This window comes from Lagopus leucura, unplaced genomic scaffold (assembly GCF_019238085.1).
Source record: "Lagopus leucura isolate 7727_CA_CO unplaced genomic scaffold, USGS_WTPT01 Super-Scaffold_100050, whole genome shotgun sequence".
Classification (NCBI taxonomy): Eukaryota; Metazoa; Chordata; class Aves; order Galliformes; family Phasianidae; genus Lagopus; species Lagopus leucura.
In genome coordinates, this window is record NW_024962296.1 from 948,532 (window position 1) to 968,322 (window position 19,791).

At 46.6% G+C, this 19,791-nt stretch overlaps 1 long non-coding RNA gene across 1 annotated transcript in view; it reads left to right on the plus strand.

The window, feature by feature from the left end:
* The window catches only part of LOC122187699, a 61,176-nt gene extending 41,884 nt beyond the window's left edge, over positions 1-19,292 (plus strand). Inside the window, exon 3 of the long non-coding RNA XR_006181387.1 lies at positions 17,711-19,292. This is a non-coding gene — a long non-coding RNA (uncharacterized LOC122187699). The remainder of the gene's footprint in view (positions 1-17,710) is intronic.
* Positions 19,293-19,791: the final 499 nt, after the last annotated feature.

Genomic DNA, 19,791 nt, shown 5'->3' on the forward strand with positions numbered 1-19,791 from the left:
GCTTTAGAGAAGGCAGTGGATTGAGACTAACACAGTTCTCTTGTGGAAGTAGAAGCCTGAATGGACAGGGAAGTGTCTGCAGAGTAGTGAGAGGTAGAAAATGGTGCTGAATAATAGTGCCTTTGTTCACAGAGAGTGGAAGATTCCTTTTCTCTTCCACTGTGAACAAAGACACTGTGTAATGCCAAGTAGTGAGGATGGGAAGCCAAGCAGAAAAACCGTGGCTGTTTTCAGACTGCTTCTGAAGCCTTGTGCACATAAGATCTATGAATGCTGCCAAATTAATGAGTAAAGGGAATTTCACCGAGTGCTAATGGCGACAAAACAATGTTATCAGTCTTTTAAGCTGTTATGGAAGGCAGTTAACGCAAAGTGAATGAGAATATGTTGCAATGGGGAGACTTAATTGATCAAAACCTCTGCGCAGTAAGCAGGAACGTAAACCTGTGTGCCGTTCAGCACAAACTCCTGATGGCTGTTCAACAACATCCAGGCAAAAGAAGTGAATCTGGAGCCTGCATCAGGAATAGAGTTTTACAATAAAAATCAATACCCGGTCCCAAATATGGCATTTAATCTGCATTTTGTGTCTTCTATTGGTTCTTGTGCTCCAACTGTGAATTTCTTACCTCTGCCTGGATCTGGGCAGTTCAATGACTTAGAGGTAGTGTATTATTTTTGTTTGTTCTGTGCCACGTGGAAGTTATGGCAGCTTGTGAAAGTGTTGCTCGAGGCACAAACTCAAACCCTTCTCAGGGGAAAACAGTGCTTCCTTGGTAGTGAGGAATAAAGGAGTGCTCCTTTGCAGAATTTTACAGAAGATTTAATGTCACATTAAAAAAAGAATCAGTCCCCTGACAATAACCACCACTACTTTCATTTTAAAAAGTAAATAATAGACTCTATCAGATCTCTTCTACCTGATTCTACGCCTTTAACTCTATGAATTTAGAATTTTCACCTAAGTACCTTCATTTAACCTATTTTTATTGACTTGATAGATATATGCCAAGAATGGAGCTGGTGGGCTATGAGGAGAGGCTGTGCTGCCATGGAGGATGCCATCTGACAGCAGTGGGTGGGCATATGACAAAGTCACTCATTCATCACCTGGTAATTAAGCGTTTCATAAGCTGCTGAGAACAAATCACAAGTTCTCTTCATCTGCCACTGAGGGTCTGAGAGCTGTGTGCCTGCCCTGAGCACAGCTTTTGGCAGCACCTCTCTCCTTCCTGTCCCCAAACCACTCAAGCTTGTTTATGGTATAGGAGCATGACACAGTTCTTCGTAACTAACTGTCTCAGAAGTTTATGCTATTAAGCAGTTTATGTTTCTGTGTATCTGTATTTCTGTATACACTACGTTATGTGCTTTGCTGTAGGAACATGATTTGACATGATTTGCTTGTCAATGGAAAATGAAGTACGTAAGGTATGGTGATGGTTTGAATTTGTAGGTCATGAACGCTGCTGGGAATGGAGCCTGGAACCTAACAGTCCTCTCTTGAACCAGTGGTAATATTCTGTCTCCAGTGGGGGGGACTGCTGACTCCAAAACTGAAATAGTTGATCGTGGCAAACGTAGAAGGCTGTCTGCTTTCAAGCAGCATCAGAAACCTTTTTGCTACAGTTCTTTGTTAAGTTGCAGGGTGTACTCCTGAAAAAAGAGGAAAGGTTTCCATGTTCATACATGGTAAAGAATTTCTGAGAAATGCTTTGGAGTTTCTGCTGAGTCACTCTTAAAATACTCAGGAGACCTCAGAGACAAGTTGGCTGTAAGTATCTGTCCTTGCCACCAGAAAGTAGTTATTTTTTTAAGATGAGAGTGTGTACACACAGTTTTTTCCAATGTAAATTTTCAAAGCGGTTGTGGTTTTTACTGCGAGAAGTAAGGAAGTAATCCAGAGGCTTACCTACAGCTTAATTGTAAAAAAATGTAGCATCTGGCAGCATGATGGTGTGCATGGGGGATCCCACGTACCATTGCATCCTTACTGCTTCTGTTGTGATGTACTGCTAAGGACTGGTGGTCCAGTGGTGGCTGACACAAGTGTGCCCCACTCAAATAAACTGCCAACGTGTTCATTGGTACAGCAGGAAGGGAAATACTGCTGGTGTGCTTTCTGTGGTTGTTCTTGTGATGGTAGAAGCAGGGCAAAGTTTTGAAATGGGATTCACTCATGTTTTTATTAAGCTGGTTTGTTTCTGTTTGTTAATCAAAGAGATAATATTTGTCCGTCAAATTCCTGCATGGCTCACACAGCTTCACCTAAATAGCAGAGGAAATGCTCTTGCCCTTACCATCTCTTCGCTTCAGAATGCTGTCTGCACCGTTTGCTGCAACAAGCCCTGTGACATGCAGCAAGCCTACATTTGTGTGGCTATGGCACTTGGTACTTAATCCTGTTTTCATCCGTTAATCTAATGAACTGGAGCCCATAATTCTCTACATATATAACTGGATTATCAGCAAGTTGAGCCTCTATCCGGTCTCAGTTTAAAATGAGCTGTGTTGCAAGGCAGAAGTAAAGGCACTTAACAGCTGCAGGAGAGGTGCTTAAAGTAGGCAGGATGAGTAATCAGAACATCTTGGAGGAGGTAGCAAATTCTGAAGGCTGTGGACTGATACTGAATTCTTGTCCTGTGCAAATATTGTCTGATTCTTCCAGTCTCAAGTCAGGCCCTGTTTGCTTCTGGAAAGAGATTTTTGTTCTTCAGTGCTTGCTTATAAGCAGTAGCTGCCTTTCACTGAGGACTGGGTGTAAGTCTCACCCCCCCTCCTCCAATCTTTTTAGTAAATTAAAAATTACTTTTAAAATAAATTTAATGATTTTCAGCAGCTCTATGATGGCAGCATGTTGTGGTCTAACACCGACAAGCAGCTCAGCACCAGACTGCCTCTTGCTTACTCCTACCCAGCAGTGGGATGGGGGAGAGAACTGCAAAGGTATAAGTGAGAAAATTTGTGACTTTGAGATAAAAGATAGTTTAATAGGTAGAGGAAAGGCTTTGCATGCAAGCAAAGCAAAATAAAGAGTTCATTCACTGCTTCCCATTGGCAGGCAGATGTGCAGCCACTTCCAGGAAAGCAGGACCTATCAAATGAAATGTTTTCTTGGGAAGATGAATGCCAACACACTGAGCATCCCTTCTCTTCCTATAACCAGCTTTTCTTGCTCAACATGACACTGTGCCCTTTGGTCAGCCTGGGCCAGCTGTCCCAGCTTCTCCTGCAGCCTCATCTCCTTACTAACAGGGCAGAAGGAGAAGCAGCACTGCTCAGCAGCAACTGACACAGCAGTGTGTTAGCACCACCGTTGCCATCAGAAACTTCCATTTTAGAAGTGTAGTTTTAATTGCAAGCTGACTTCTTTCCTAAACAGTGAGTCTTCTATTACCTGGATTCACAAATTCCAAGCTCCTGGACAAGCTGCAATGAGATGCAGATCCTCACAGAGCGTCTCCCAGGTGACTAAATGTGTGCAAGGCTTGGTGTTCCAAACACTGATAACTTTGTGTGTTGGCAGCCTCGCTGGGATCAGTAGCTACTCAGAAGCCTTAGTGAAGGCATCGGGTCTTACAAGAGCTAAAGTAGCTCCCGTTCCATTATGAGCAGTGACAGTAGGCTCATCTGAGAGGGTTCCAAGAGGAAGTGTCCACTAGTGCTGGCAGTTAAGTGTAAGAACCAAAGCGTGGCAGGTTCTTCCAGTAAAATACATGGTGGGAGTATGCACAGGGAGTGGAGAAGAGAGCACTGATGAGTGCTGCTGTCTTCCATCTGCCAAACCGGATGCAGCTGCTTCTGTGCAGTGCAGCCAGCCTGCGTGGTTTGCTGCAAGGGAGAAACGTCTGTTTGTGAGCAGTGCTGTGTGCACCTGAGTGCGGGCAGCCACCTGAAAGTGACTCAGCTGGTGGCGGTCGCTCGTGCTGTCCCAGCACTACCCAAAACATGTCTGTATCAAAGGTGTGGTATGTGTGCAGGAAGGACAGCTAGAAAACTACTGCCTGCCTGCAAAAAGCAGTTTCTTAATTTACTGGCGTCGCTCCTGAAGAAATAGCTGAAAACGGTGTCAGAAAGCCAGTGAGGTACAAGTCAGCAGCTCCTGCTCACTGTTTGCCCAGCAGTAGTTGTCTGTCTTGCACTGCACATCATGATGAAGTGCTTAGCAATTAGTATTAGGTGTAGTTCTGGGATAACTTCAGAGAAATTATTTTACAGCACTGCAGGTGGAAGAAAGAGCTGCCTGTTAGTAACTTATCTGTCTGTCAGAGTAACAGCTGGCAAGCAAAGGGCATGAAGTGAAGCCCGCTGCTGCAGGTAAGTGCCGTGCTTGTGCAGGTGCAGAGCATGTTTTGTGATCTCTGAAAGTCAGTGCCCCCAGAAGTGACAGCGTGCTGCGGGGGCTGATCTGAGTGCATCCTGGATGTCCTAAATGAATGCTGGGTGCTGTTCCCTGCAGGTGTACATGTGAGCTCTAATGCTCGGCGTTTTATAATGCGACAGAAAAGAGCTCAACAGTCCCTGTGTGAGTAATCAGTGTAAAGATCAGTCAGTCAGGACTGCTGTGATCTTTGTGACGTGACTGTCCTGGCTGGTTTCAAAAAGAGCACTAAAGCAAGTGGTGGTGAAATCCCTGTTGCTGTATGACCTGCATGTTCCCTATTTCTTTACACAAATCATTAAGCACTGAATCCCTCATTCCAGTTAGTGGGCATGTGAATTACTAGCAAAACCAATTTCAGTTGTGGGCAGCTCATCTTTGCTGTTCAGCTGAGGAGTTGAAACGGTAAACTGGAAACATCCTTTGTTCTTTCAGCCTCAGCTTTTTCAGTCTGTTTCCCAGAGAGGTGAAAGTAGCCGTGTTGGCTGCTTCAGTACGCGTCTTCCCATGCATCTCCTGGGAGTACTGTGTAGAGCTGTACTTGTGCTCACTCCTTGCTTGGAGGGGGGCAGCAGAGTTAATGAGTCCTGTGAGAGCCATCTGAGTCCTCTCAAGTTTTTGCCTTGGAAAATGAGAGGCTCAGAGGCACGCTTTAAAGGAGCTGACATGCTCCTTCAGTGACAGAAAAGGAAACGGATGGTGAGCTTTGAATCTTGAAACCTCCATCCATTTTTATAAGGAGAGGACATTCATTCTTTAAGGCTTTCTGCATTATTTCAGTCTCTAAATACAGTTTACAGTCTCATGCAGTGAAATATGCTTTATTTCCTGTCCTGTGCCTTCCAGCTGTAATGCTTGAACAGTAGAAACACTGTTTTTCCCAGGGGGGAAGACAGTCTTGTGAAGGACAAAGTGTCTGGGAACCATTGGGATGAAAAGGAAGTTCAGGAACTGTATGGCGTAAGTTTCAAATAAAATTCCCAAGATGGTTTTTTAATCTTATAAAGGAATGATCTGCTCCACTTTTCCCTTATTTGTGGCTCGTTATGCAGCTGTGTACTGTATGGTATGCTTATTGAGAACATGCAGCTTCAGCTATGTTGTCCAGGCAGAAAACACCAGGGGAAAGCAACAAGGATAAGATGGTATCATTAAATACAATGCAGTTTATGGCATTCATGTGCTGCACAAGCATTCTGACTATCAGTATTGATCTGATGCTCTGAATGCGCAAAGGACTGAGCAGCGTCAATGCTGTGACTGTATGCCTTTTGGCAGCAACTTGAATGACCTCAAAATAAGAAGGCCTGGCTTTTAAAGTTGTACTTAAGTTCAATCTGTTCACATAAAAGAAGGAACTAATCACTGGAATGAAATACACGTATGTATTTTGCTTGGTACACATCCAGAAGAAGGTGCATATAACTGCGTATTCAGGCCATTTACTTTTAATCCATGCTGACAATATTGCCACCAGTTCTCTATTGGTCACAGTAAACTTTAGGCAATCGTGCTCTATTTCTTGTCCATAAAATTCCTCTCATTCACTTCCAAGGAAAGACTGGGAAGTCCTTCTGTTCCGTATGTTGTCTATTCATCTTACAGATTGCACTGGAATAATTAGACTGAAATTTCCTATTTATTCACAAACCAGCACAGGATGGGCAGTAATGCAAGAAACTGTCTCAGATTTGCCCAACTAGGTCTGATGATGTCAGCATAATTCAGTGTGTAGCACTCCAGTGCTGCCAATTTTTGCGTGTTGCCAGTCAAATACACTTCAGAAATAGTTGCAGAGGAGAGGTTTTTTTGTTTTAAATCCACCTCAGTGTGTGTGGGGGGAGGCAGTTTTTGGCCCTGGACTGCTTTGGCAGTCCCATACAGTTTTCTCTTTAATGTTTTCCACATGTGGTTGTGAACTCCAGTGTCTGACTTCTTTTCTAAATATAGAGTCACCATTCTTTTAAAACAATTGATGCAATAAGTTCTCACTTGTTTTCAAGACCTTTCTTTCTACTTCTGCAACTATTGAGCATCTTTCTTTGTTCTGCTTAGTCACTTTTCAAGTAACTTTATTCTTCTTTTTGTTTTACAGTGTTTTGGTGTAAGTAACTGTTTGGTTTGGCTTTGAAGCAAGAAGTATGCTAACAAAGATTGCTTTCCTCCAGCAGTGGAGGAATAGCCACTGAGGGCTGAGCTGTGCCCCACAGCACAGAGCTGTTCTTCACGTGAGCACACCTTCTGTTTGCAGAACAAAGGTAGTAATGGTGGTGGTAGCAAGGATGAAGCTTCCTGTTCCTCAGTTCAATTCTGAGCAAATAGCTGCTGTGTCTTCACTGTGCTACCCGGCTGTCAGCACCTTATGCACTGCTGCTTTTTAACCTGGTTAAACGGGATCCCCTGCAAGTGAATGTCTTGGCTTTACCCCTGGCTAACGATGCTAGACTTTGACTCAGAGGTAAAAATGACCAAATGTAAGCTGACAAAACAGCCAGCAGACTGAATGAGTCTGCTTTTTTTATTGGTGAGACGTCACGTCCTTATACTCTCTGTATAAAAAGCAGGAAACTGCCTATGATTTCAGTAATATGCTTCAAACAAAATCTGAGTCTCTCAACAGCTCTCATCGCATTGGCAGTGTTTTCCATTGTCAAATGTTCAGTGATTTATTACATAATTATTCAATTATGTGTAGATTTGAGTGTTTGGAGGCCTGCAGCAACCCCAAATTACTCCCCTTCCGGCACATTGGGGAAGCAAAACTGTAAATGGCACTGTAAAGCAAACAGTTCTGCTTGTAACAATTGCACAAGTCTGTAAATTGGCAGTTACACTTCATGATGGTCTTTCAAAAGCAGACAGTTCCTCCTGGAGAATAAATATGTACGGATACACAGAGTTATTTTAAAGTGGTCCAGGCTTCATCCTGCTAATGTAAGTATTCTTCTGCGTACCTAAGAGCAAGTTTCAAAAAATGATACACAAAGATAATAGCAGTCTTGCATGGATTTTGTTGAAAAACCCAGTGTTACACAACGAAAAGGATTATTTTTTTATCTGTATGGTTTAACAAGGCAAGTCTAATTTTGGGCCTATACTGTTGCAAATTACACATTCCACTATCTGTATCACTGAATTGATCTCACTGTTTAGTGCCATGGTGCTCTTTTCTGTTTTAATAATCGCATAAAGGTGTGGAAAACTGCCATAATTGCAATAAAAAAGCAAGGCTGACAATTGTTGCCTAGGCTGCAGTGAACCTGCGTATACCCTTTGAAAATGTTACTGACAGCATTACAGGGTTTCATTCTGTACAATTTAGCGAATGTGAGAGGATGAGGTGGTTAAAGTCAAAGGCTCAGGGTGTCAGTGAAATAGTCAGAAGTGGCACCTGTGCCACTATAGGTGCTCCTGTAGGAATGCTGTGGGGTTCTCTGTTTTTGTTGGAAGGATTTCAGCGGTTCGCCCCAGACAGAGAACAGGCTTTTGCTTTTTGTATTGGACCTTCAGCTCAACTGATTACATCGAGTTTTGTGTGCAGATGGACAGGAGCTTGCTTCACAGCAGACACGAAATTTTAGGAGTGTGGTGTGTATGGAGGTTGTGCAGTGCTGGTTTAGCATCATACATGTGGTCAGAGCCTCTTCTTTGAACCTCTCCACGTTCTTCAGGATGTGAGTGGGAGTTTTTTACCACTTACAAAAGCCTTAGGTGACTCCTGAAATATCTCTTACGATGAGCCTTCGATACCATTGGTTTCTCAGAAAAGAATCCTGCATTTTAGGTAGGATGGTTATGGAGAGCTGAAAATAAATGGTGTGGTACACAGCGCTTTAGAAATCTGGCCACAAGAGAACTGTGGTGTGATCCGGGACCTACAAGCTGCAGAACAGCGAGTGAGTTCTTTCATTGAGAGCTGTTTCTCTTCTGATGCAAGCAGTAGTAATGGAAGCAGTGCCAAAATACAAGAGCAGGGAATGGCTTTTCTTACCAGGCACCCACTGTGCTGTGTGTGCATGCTAGTACTGATGAGAGAGACAGCAGCTCTTTGATCTGATATGAGCAGTTATGTTCACTGCTTAGACAGAGCTCCTCCCCTGCAGTAAGGACAGTAAATTTTCTCAAGAATTTTGAGATTAGGTAAACCCAGGAACACCCACTTCTGGTGTGTGATTCGCTTACCTGTGCCCTCTTATGAGCTGTAGGATTGATCGTGTTCCTCTTGAATCTCCCTTGGTCTGGGCAAGAAGTCAGGCTATGGGTTCTGGTACGGATGCAGACTTCCTAGTGAAAGTGCAATATCTGGTGGAATATATCAATCTTTTCTTACCATGAGTTCTTAGGAAGGTAGGAATTATGTACATTGCATGGGAACTGGTGAACCTCTGATTGATCACCTGAGGCGAGCACTGAGTCAGCTGTGAGAGCACAGGTGAAGGCAGTTCAGCTTCAGAAGGCAATCCCCAGAAGGGCTGGAGCCTGGCTGCCCCTCTCCTGGACCCCATTTAAGTGCTCACTGCCACCGAGGAGGGATCTCTTTCTGGAGATTGCTGCTCATGGAGTTTCTTGTGAGCCTACAACACTGGTTGTAGCACTTTCCGTTTATCTCTGATTATCTTTTCCAACGTGATAATCTTACCAGCCTAACTTCTCTGTATTCTATGCAACATCTGTATACTTGTTGATCATGCAGTACACATACCAGCGTCAATGTGGCCCCAATATGATTACTGGGGAAAGGAAGCAGAATCCATTAAGTGTACAGAATGCCTTTCCAATCTTACTAAAGCCTCTTTATAAGTAAACTGCCTAATTATTTATGTCCGAGTGTCTCAGCAGTACAACAACCAATGTCCTCACCAGGATGTAGTCCTGGCCAGGAATGCATGAGAGGAGGATGACAAATGCTGTTACAATAAGCAGATTTTTAACCTCTGCAACCAAACCATGAGCCTGAAGAAGGAAGGAGGAAATGAGAAATGCATAGTAAAGTTGGGGCAGCAGCTAACCTAAGCAAATTGCTGCCATTGTCATTTTCTTAAATGGGTTTATTCCAATTATGAATTCAGTCCCATAGGCTGCTGCTATAAAAACAGAACAAAATATAACAAAAAACCCCACCAAAACAAAGCAAAAAACCAACCTCACCCACTCACTGACAAACCTTTTGAGAGGACATGCCAGTTTCTGTCTTTTTCAAGTTTAAATTTTGACATGTGGTTTAATTGTAACGTAAAAAAGCCTCTCTTGCTTCCTTTCTAAGTAAGCTGTTCCAGTGTATTTCCTCTTGAAATGTGCTTTTCTTAGCTTTGCCTGTCATTTGTGGTAAACAGTCGAGTAGAAAAAAGTCTTTCTTCAACCGAATTGTAACTATTGCAATCCTCCGTAACAGAAAAGGTTCAGGAAAACCCGGACTTTGTCAGCATCACACAAGATCTTGTGTGTGAAGACATTCAGAAAGGTATCTCATGTAATGGCTGATCTCGCTTCTCTACTTGTCCATCATCAGAGCTGTGATGTCTGGGACAGGGGATGCCAGTAACGCTTAAGCAAGCCTGTGTTTCTCTGTACTGTGTAAACCTATGGATTGAGAGGCTGGGATGGCAATGAAGCTGAAGAGTAGAGTCTTGTTTCCAGTGAACTGAGAACAAACTGAGGTGTTACCAGAGTAAATTGTTTTATGACCTGGGGTTTTCTTGATCTAGGATAGAATAAAAGTACTTCGTTCTGAAGAGGAAGGCATGCAGTAAGGTCATAGTCTTGATACAATTTGAGGCAATGAAGCTCCGTAATTTGACTATGTGCACATCTGGATCAGAGGCAGAGATGACTTAGACTCAAGAATGTTCTTCTGTATTGAATCGTTTTTAGGTGATGTCTTACTAAAGGCTAAATAGACCTCTCGGGAGCTCTTCCCAATATGGAGACTTTGGGAAGTCTCCCAGAGGAGAAGCTTTGTTTCCCACTTTACTGATTAGTTCTTGTAATTGGATTTCAGGTTTTTGTACTGGAAGTGAGGTTTAGCTGCTGAAGGATTAAATGGGAGTTCTTGAAGCTGAAGAGATAAACATATGCTGGGATTGTTTTGTTTAAGAGATTCCTTACTTCTACCGAGGAATAAGAGGAATCCAAAAAATCTGTTTCACTTGGCTGTAACTTTCATGAATGCTAGAGGAGGTCCTGTAAGGGGGTGGAGATATTTTAGTCTGATCAGTTTACCAAACTGATCCCTGCCTTGCTGAGAGCAGTCATTTCAGCAAAGAATGGAAGTCAGCTCTTGAGGGAGCTGCAAAGGTATGACTTGAAGAAATACCTGACTCCCAACTAACTGTTGTACAGGTGATGGTGCACAGTGTTATGTAATATCATTCAAATGTAATCCGAAGGCAGTGTGTGGTGACTCACAAATCTGTGTTACCAGTTTTTATAAGGTGTTCTATTCAGGTGATCCTTTTCCTTTCAATACCGAAGCGCTTAAAGGAGCAAAAAGCCCTTATCCTGTTTCATGTCAATTATCTCCCCAGTCCTAAATACAACTCCGGCTCTAGCTAATTTAGAAGTAAATCTCCAGGTGAATGAAAGAAGAAAAGAGGAACTGGAATATTCTGTAGGAGTATTTTTCATTCTGTGCATTTTCAAAGCGCAAACTCCAGTGTGCATTTAAGAAGCACTCATTACATGAGTCCTCCAGTGTGAATATTGTTGTGTTCGTTGAGTTGTGACTGTTCATTTTAAGTCTCAAGGCCACTTCATGCAGGAGCTAGCTGTACAGAGGTACAAGCAGGTGCATGACATTTATTGTTGATTTCTAAATTATGGGAGGATCAGAACATGAACACTGTGGGTTCTTAAATTACAGTGAGAACAAGAAGGGTAAGGCTGATGGGAAGCAGACAGCATTGCACGGAAAGTTCACTTTTGCTCTTCTAATGAATGTACGCTATTCATTACAATCTGGCTAATACACTGTAAAGTAGGCAGTGTAATCATTTGACACATCTGTTGAGAACTTGGCACTATCTCATCCTTAATGTTTTGCTATTTAAATACGTTTTGTGCATGTTTTGCTTTTCTTTTGAGTTGAACCTTAGCTCACACTACAAAATAGTTTATATGTAAGATAAAAGAATAAGCCTGCTATACATACAGTACATAAAATCTTTCACTAAGTACAAATAGAATTTAAAAGTGAAATTACTGAGGCAGCAACCACAGTTGATCACATTACACATAAGCAGTGCATTAAAGGCTAATGTTCTGTGAAAATATAGGAGTCAGAAGTACGCTTTGCTTGCCCAATGCTACTCTGGAAAGTAGAAGCAGTGATTTTTTTTTTATTAAATGCAGCATATCACAGAAAAAAACCCTACACCTCTCTGCCTTCTTCAAGGGGGCCCTTAGCGCTTCCATTCTGAAGACAAGACGCAAATGAAATCCTGTCTGAACTAGTTTAACCCTGTAAGCTGCACTGAGAGATTAACTCAGTGCGTGGTGCCTGGGGGGACAGTGATCTGGGAAAGCCCTCTGGGGACACTTGGGAGGGAAGAGGAACAGTCACAGCAGTACCTCCCAGTGTCCTTGGGTTGTGAAAGGGCTGCGAATCTCTCCTCTTGCTTCCTGCCCTTCTGAAATGAAATGGATTCTGCATGTCCTCGGGCCCGGATACATCTGAGAGGGATCACCAGAGGGAAGAAAACTGAATGAGTTTTAGCACCTGACATGGTCTCACACAACTCCTTGGACTCCTAGTTATTTCTGTGGAGTATCAAGCTTTGTAACATTAACAACAAGCATTCTTTAAAATAAAATGAACAATACCAGGCTTTGCATGATTTGTGTCAGTGCTGACACAAGGCTTCTGGGCCGTACGGAGGAAATGAACTTTTGCCATCCCAGAAATAAAGCATTTTTTTTCCCATTAACGAAACGGTGAAGTGTGGGCTTAGAGCAGAGGCAGAGCAGTTCTGTTAAGCATCACACCTCGTGCTAAGCATGAGACATTGTGGTAGATGAGCTCTGCAAAGCCACTGCCCTGTGGCTCCAGTTCTGTCCTCCCTGTTCCAGGTTGCCCAAGCAGGCTGTGGATGCCCCATCCCTGCAGGCATCGAAGGCCAGGCTGGATGTGGCTCTGGGCAGCCTGGGCTGCTGGTTGGCGACCTGCACACAGCGGGGGGTTGGAACGAGTTGAGCATTGTGCTCCTTTGCAACCCAGGCCATTCTAGGATTCTCTCTCATCTCGTGTACCGGTATCTCCCTCTGCAGGCCGAAGGGGAGGGATGGGAAGCGGGGTGCGTACCGAACTGCGTGCTGCAGGGAGAGGCTGCTCTCAGAGCCTCTGCTCCGGCTGTAGCAGTCTGGGCAAAGGCAGCGCACAGCAGCCGCACTCGGGCTGCCCGCCGCGGATGCTGCTTTGCTCTGTGCACTGAGCCAGCTGGAGAGGATGCTATTTGAGGTGCTCGGTCATCACCAGGATTTTGGAGTGTGTGTTTTGCTCGTTTCTAAAAACAGTCCTGCCTGGAAAGCCAAAAGCTTCTACAGCAGCTGCAGAAATGTGGCTCGCTGCATGGGCAGTCATTCTGTGCTACCTCATGCACTCTTCCAGGTGGCATTAAGGCAGTAGTACAGAACTTTGCCTATGATTTCATACCACGGTTGGTGGTTCCTAAAAGTGCCTTTCAGGGAAAAGAGACACACAAATAAAATGAAATTGTATAGGCTGCTCCGGAAGTAATGCCTCCCATTTATTTCCATGGAAACTCCAACAGGTGCAAAGAGCACAATAACACTATTTGATAGAGCAGATTTCAGTAAAAACAGTTTATTGGTGCAGTCACTACCATTAGCTGTGCAATTTTGCCAGCAAAGAACAAGAGCCTGCATGACACACTTGTGAAAAATCTGCGTGGCCACCCAGAATGTGGCTTTTCTTTCATGTCAGTGTTGCCACTGCTGAAATGCACCACCCACCAAATCACTGTGCTCCCATCCACTGTTTGGTCTCCATAAACATTCACAGGAGTAGATGAATGTCCGCAGGTGCCATTTTTTCCTCATGGACAAAATCAATTCCGCTCTTTTGCTTTGTATGCACTTCCGTGTCAGATGCCATTCTGTCAGACTGCTCCTCTGCAGCCATCTGTTGAAGGGCAACAGCACGTAATGGATTATAGATGGGAAGGTTCAGCCTCTACTGCCATCCCATCACAGATCTGCCTCTAACATCATGGGCCAATGCCATAAAATAGGCATTATTTTTGGAGCAGTCCTCAAACTGAATACAGAATACAGTATTTGTTTGGGTGAGTAACTTGCACAGTTGCTGTTGGTCCTTTATGTTCGTTTTCATTTTGGTTCTGCAGTGAGATCTTTGTTTTAGAATAGTCACAACTCATCAGTCTTGTTTCAGGATCTCACTGCTGTTTTAAGATTCCTGCTTCCCAGTCTCAGTTTGTTATTAATTTGGAATTTTTTTCTCCCTAAGGAAATAATCCTTAATGTTCCAGCTGAATACAATTTCCTCTGCGGGGAGGTGATATCACAGAACATCTTTAACTGCTTTTTCTGTGTTATAAATTTTCCGAGCAGTAACAACTGATATAAAAATGGTGTTACAAAGTCAAAGTCTGCCTTTCATCATGAAGTCCCTTATGATGGTATAGTGCAGAAATGTCCAGTGGAACGCAGCTACTGAGCACTGTAAGAGCTAAGATTTTTATTTTTCAAAGTTGGGAAGGAAGAGTTGCAACTCATGCTGAGATCTCTGTCATGCTGAGTTGCAGCTGCCTGGTGCTTTTGAAGGCTCTCTTTGCTGTAGAGGTTCGATGTACGTTTCATAACAACAAGGGTTTACTTCATTGCCCTGGGCCAAGGGCTGTGTTTGTTTTGTGCTGGAGGAAGAACCAGCCTGCTGTGGTTCCAAAAGCAGCCTAACTCTGAAGTAAGGAGCTTCGTAGAAGTTATTTTATCTTTCTGCCACCACAGGGAAGCGTAGTATCTTAGAGTACACTGCTGTAAATAGTATCTCAGGACAACCAAACAAGGGATATATCGTGGTAAAGGATGGAGGAATGGAGGCACTGCCTGCTGTGGGAATTGGAGAATGATGGTTTTCAGTGCACTTCCTCTTGAAGCCCGCTTTAGGTTGCGTGCTACTTCAGCAACATGGCACTCCTATGTTTAACCATGCTCAAAATGTTACTGAAAAGTAAACAAAGCAAAACCAAACAAGTATTTTTTTCTAACATATCTGGTGCTAAGGCTGCTTGTGCAAGATTGAATAAGATCAAAGTGGCTGATAGGTCAGTTAGAGACTTTGGCATGTGGCTCTTAGTCACGATGTGACCTGTTGTTTGACATCATCGTTATTAGTCTAATCTGACCATCATTCAGCCACAGTATGCATTAGAATCAGCTAACGGACTAGAAGTACTCACAGTCTAATCACGTGCTTTGGGGACTAACCGTGCTGAAAGCCGTGCAGGCTAACTGTGCCGTGCCTTACAGGCTGTTTGCCATCTAGTGGCTTAGATAAGTTAATGTCAGAAGGCTGTAAGCCGTAAAGTTGATTCCTCTTGAAAAAATAGCTGAAGGGCTGTTCCTGTTTCAGCTCAGTGAGGTGACAGAGCATGAAGAGGAAGTGGAGAGATTAAGGAGTGTTAGGAAGTGCGAGCAGCAGATGGCAAGGTGCAGCGGCTCCCTGCCGCAACATGAGGGGCGGCGATGCGCCCACGGAGAGCTGGACCCCTGCCCTGCCGCCATCACTGGCGCTGAAGGAGGTGGCAGCGCAGGGTGAGGAGCGGCACAGCAGCGGGGAAGGATGTCGCCGAGGAGCAGAGCTGAGCAGCGGGCAGGAGGAGATGCCGCGAGCTTTGCAGGGCGCTCAGCTGTCTGCCCGGGAGGAGCGCCACCTCCTCCACGCGCTGCGGAGCCTGGAGAAGAGCTGCCCCAAGTCTCCTCGTGGTGGACGTGGCCTCCTTTCCTGCAGGATCTTGAGTGTGTCTTGTGCTTAATTGTTTATTCTATATAACGGGTAGCTGTCTGCAAGAACACACTTAAATGTTAATGAATTCAACTGCTTTATCCACTGGATGCGTATTTGTTTCAAGAGGGTAGGGAAAAATGAGGGGAAAGAGGAGAAGGGATGCTTTGTGTGAAACGGAGATGCTCCCAGAAGTAGATGTTTATCTTCAGGTGTTGCTCTGACGGCCTTTGAAGTCCTGCTTACAAATACACAGGTTTATTCACTTCGCCACTGCGAGAAAGGAAAACAAGGTGTTTGGAAAATAATGTGGAACTGCTGTTGTCTGGGGAGGCGCCTGTTCAGGTTTAGAGGAAGCAAACTCCAACTCTCATGAGCTGGATCGCGTTGCTGAGGAGCGGTTGCAAACCTTGTGACGCCGTGAGGCTGGCCTGGTGTTAACTCTGATGGCCATTTCTGTCTGCATTTTGGGTGTCGGTCTGCACGGGAGAGCTCTGCCAGCATGGAGATGACCAACGTAGTGCCTAGAGCTCAAGGTCCCAAATGCTGTGAATGTGACAGTGCGCCCTTTCCCTGACGTGCCAGCTGAGCCCTGGCTCCTGTGGGCCGTGGGGGATGGTGTGTTGCTGTCCATTCCAAGAACAAGAAGTAGATCTGGCACACAGAGGTAGGCCAGTGTTTGAGAAGTGCTCTGTAAAATCACGTTCTTGTTTTCTGCTCCGTGCTCTGCTAGTCTCAGCTGTGCCCGGAGCTCTGTACGGAACGGAATCCAGAGAGGACTCGAGGATGCAGTCATGCTGCTGTCATACGTGGGGTGGGAACAGGCTGCCGTGCAAGTGTTGCGTGGGGCAGCTCCTGGTGTGGACAGGAGGACTGACGGTAAAAGAGAGCTGTGTCTGTCTCTGTTGGGTCGTACAGAGTAGGGGTAGTCTCGTTGCAGTGGGTGCCGTTTGTTAGGCAGTGTAAAAGGTGCATTTCTTCAGACGTGCTTACAGGAGGCTCTGTGCCACCAATGACAGGGGGAGCGTGTGTGGTTGTGTAAGTGCCTTTCTTTCGCAGCACTGAATGCCCTTCAGGAAACGGAATAGAGAGGACAGGGTTAGTTTGCAGTCTGCGTGCTCGGAAGTTGCTGGGAGCTCAGATCAGAGCTCCTGCTCTTCTCAGCGAGCCCTTGCTCACAGACATCCTCCTCCTGGTGAGTCCAGCTGCAGCTCCGGCTGTAGGGCTTGTCAGTGCAGGGTGGCCTCATCTGTGCCCACAGCACCACGCTCCAGCAGGGGAGAGGCATGCGGTGATGCAGCCAGGCAGGGCTCAATAACAGGATGGTTTTATCGCATGGTACCGCTTGTGCTGAAGTGATGAAACTGTGCTTCTGAACTAGACTTGACTTGAATTTAAAAAGTATTTTATCCCAAGTGCTGTCTGTATATCTAAATCTAAGTCAGAGATCAAACCGTTCTGCTGTTGTTATTTAGAAGGGATATCGCAGTATTGATGGTGCGGTTTAAATGGTGGCGTTCATTTGTAGTAAGGTTGAAGAGCTCCCACGTCTGTCTTTCAGACCTGAGAGATGGACAGTAATGTAATGGGAGTCCTTGCTTCGTACAGCAGGTTTCCTCTGCAGTTCTCTGCAATGAAATGATGCTTTTAGGACAACAGTTGCTTTAGTAATGGGAGCAGACTTTGTTGTCTGGATGCTCGTCCCCTTGTCCGGGTGATTCATGCACCTTGTGAGCAGTTCAGCCTGCAGCAGGAATCTGAGCTGTGATCTCTATGTGATTGCTACTAGAGCAGCAGGGAGCACACTGGAGGCTTTGTGGTGTAGATGTTGGTTTTATTTAGTATTGTTCTTACTTGAGCATTTCACCAGTTGGACTTGTGTCTTTGTGTCCCGTGATAGATGACTTTTTGAAGAAGTTTAAGCGATGAATGTTATTAGAAGCCCCGTGGAAAATTGGCAGTAGTGTATCAGGCATATATTTGTTGTCCATATGGTCCACAGCATTTCTCATTTCCAGATGTTTTTCCCGTCCTTCATGCCTGCTTCTGCAGCTCATCAGTTCCTTTCTGCCTTGCAGAGGCTTCTTGTGATGCTCAGTTGTCTTTTTGCAAAGAACAGAGAGGATGTTAAGGAAAACAAGCAATTGTTAGGGCTGTGGAATCCACTGCTTGAGATGGAGGGGTGAACTGATGAGCAGATATGGGTTGGTCCATATGACACACAATGGTAAGAAAAGCAGCTGGTGCTTGCTGGCAGTGGCCGAAAGCATGTGGCAGCGGCAGGGAGCGCTGCACGTGCCGTTCCTCTCAGGGCAACGCTGATCTCCTGGGTGTTTTTCCATTTCCCGCAGAGAGAAGACAGGCACTGGCGCTGAAGGAGGTGGCAGCGCAGGGTGAGGAGCGGCACAGCAGCGGGGAAGGATGTGGCCGAGGAGCAGAGCTGAGCAGCGGGCAGGAGGAGATGCCGCGAGCTTTGCAGGGCGCTCAGCTGTCTGCCCGGGAGGAGCGCCACCTCCTCCACGCGCTGCGGAGCCTGGAGAAGAGCTGCCCCAAGTCTCCTCGTGGTGGACGTGGCCTCCTTTCCTGCAGGATCTTGAGTGTCTGAAGGGCCAGCGAGGAGACGGATGGACTGGAGTCTTGCTGCAGTCCCTGAAGGCCTGAGAGAAAGAGAGGCTCTTTCAGTTTCAGCCCAGTCTTTCAGTTTCAGCCCAGCTCTTCCCTCCGGCGGGAGGGAGCAGGTGACAGGCACGTCGCCTGCCGGCTGCCCCGGCATCCCACTGCCTGGCTCACCTTCGTAGATGCGCTCTCTGTCGACCTGCTGCTGATCCGTCACGTGCTGCCCTAAGAGCCCTAGGAACACACGGCCCCATCAGCGACCCTGGCTGCTCCCCGGGTGCAGCTGGAGGGCCGGGGACAGGGGAAGCTCAGTCTCATGGCTCACCAATGAACCGCACGGCCTCCCGGCGCAGGGGCTCCTGCGGGCTCCGTAGATACAGCAGGCTCTGGCCCACGTAGTCCTGCGCTGCTGCCTTCATCCTCCTCTTGGCCAGCTGCAGAGGGAAGAGCGCGGGGTCAGCGCAGGGTGGTCGCAACCCTGTCCTGGGGTGTGGGAATGTGCGTACCAGGCACTCGCCGATCTGCCAGAACTGCGCCGTCTGCACCAGGTGCTCCAGCCGCCTCCAGCGCAGGAATCGTGCGGCACCGAGGAGGGCTTTCTGGGAGGCCTGCCAAACAGCTGAGATGGCACCGCAGCCCGAGCAGCAGCACAGCCTGCGTCCCCCGCAGCTCCTCCACAGGGAGGATGCAGCAGCGGGGACTGATGCTGCCGTGGGCTGCAATGCTTGTGGAGTTTGGGGGGCACCGCGGGAGCAGCATCGCCCTCCCCCAAATGAACGCAATCCCCACCTTGGCCACGCTCTCTTCCTCGTCGTGCAGGTGGAGATACAGCAGGACCAGGTTCCTGTGCACCTCCTTCTGCATCTTCCTCCTCTCTCGGTCCTCCACAAAGTTCAGCGTTTCTAGGAAGAGGTCCATGGAGAGCTGCCGCACAGTGGTGGACTCCTGCAGAGGAGGAAGGAAGGAAGGAAGAAAGGACAGACGGACGTCAGTGTCAGCAGCTCCACGTCCATGGCAAGCAGGGCCATTGCCACCAAGGAAGTGGGGGCAGAATCTCTGAGCTGAGAGGTGGCGGGCAGATCTTGAGGATGGCCCCAGAACTGCTCCAGAGCGTGCAAGCTCTGCCTTGCAGAAGGTCTGCCCAGGGGCACGCAGCGCCTGGAACTGCAGACCAGCCAGGAAGTCCCCTGGTGTGCTGTGACATGGGGGAGCAGGGGCAGCAGGCATGGGCACACATGCCTAGTGTGCTGGACTCCCTAGCATCCTTACATCATTAAAGAGCATTGGGAGCTTGCTGGTCAGCTCCAGAGCCATGAAGCTGGTCTTGGCCACATCCAGGAGCTGCAGCAGGGTGCTGAGTATCGGCAGGGCTATGGCACGGCTGGTGCTGTCTGCATCCTGCAGCTGCTCCATGATGCACGGCAGGAAGATGATCATTGGCCTTGCCTGCGGGAAAAGCACCCCTTCCTTTAGGTACAGCTGGAAGCACAGTGAGGTCAAAAGCACTCCGGTGCCAGCCCCGAGGCTAGCAGGCAGTGATGGGATGGGCTTTAAGGCTGCCCCTGCTCACCGTGTCCTGCCTTCTGCTGAGCTGCAGGATGCCCCTGAGCACCAGCTGCCGCATGCTCATGCTCTGGCTCTGCAGATGCTTGGTGAAGACTTTGAGGATGCCGTGCAGCTCAGTGGTGAGGTCCATGCACTCCAGCACCTGCAACACAGGGGGCTCTTAGTGCTGGATCCGACACTCCGCTTGGGGAAAGGCAGCAGGGCACAGCCAAACAGCCTCAGGTTGGCTGCTCCTTCAGCTGTTGCTCAC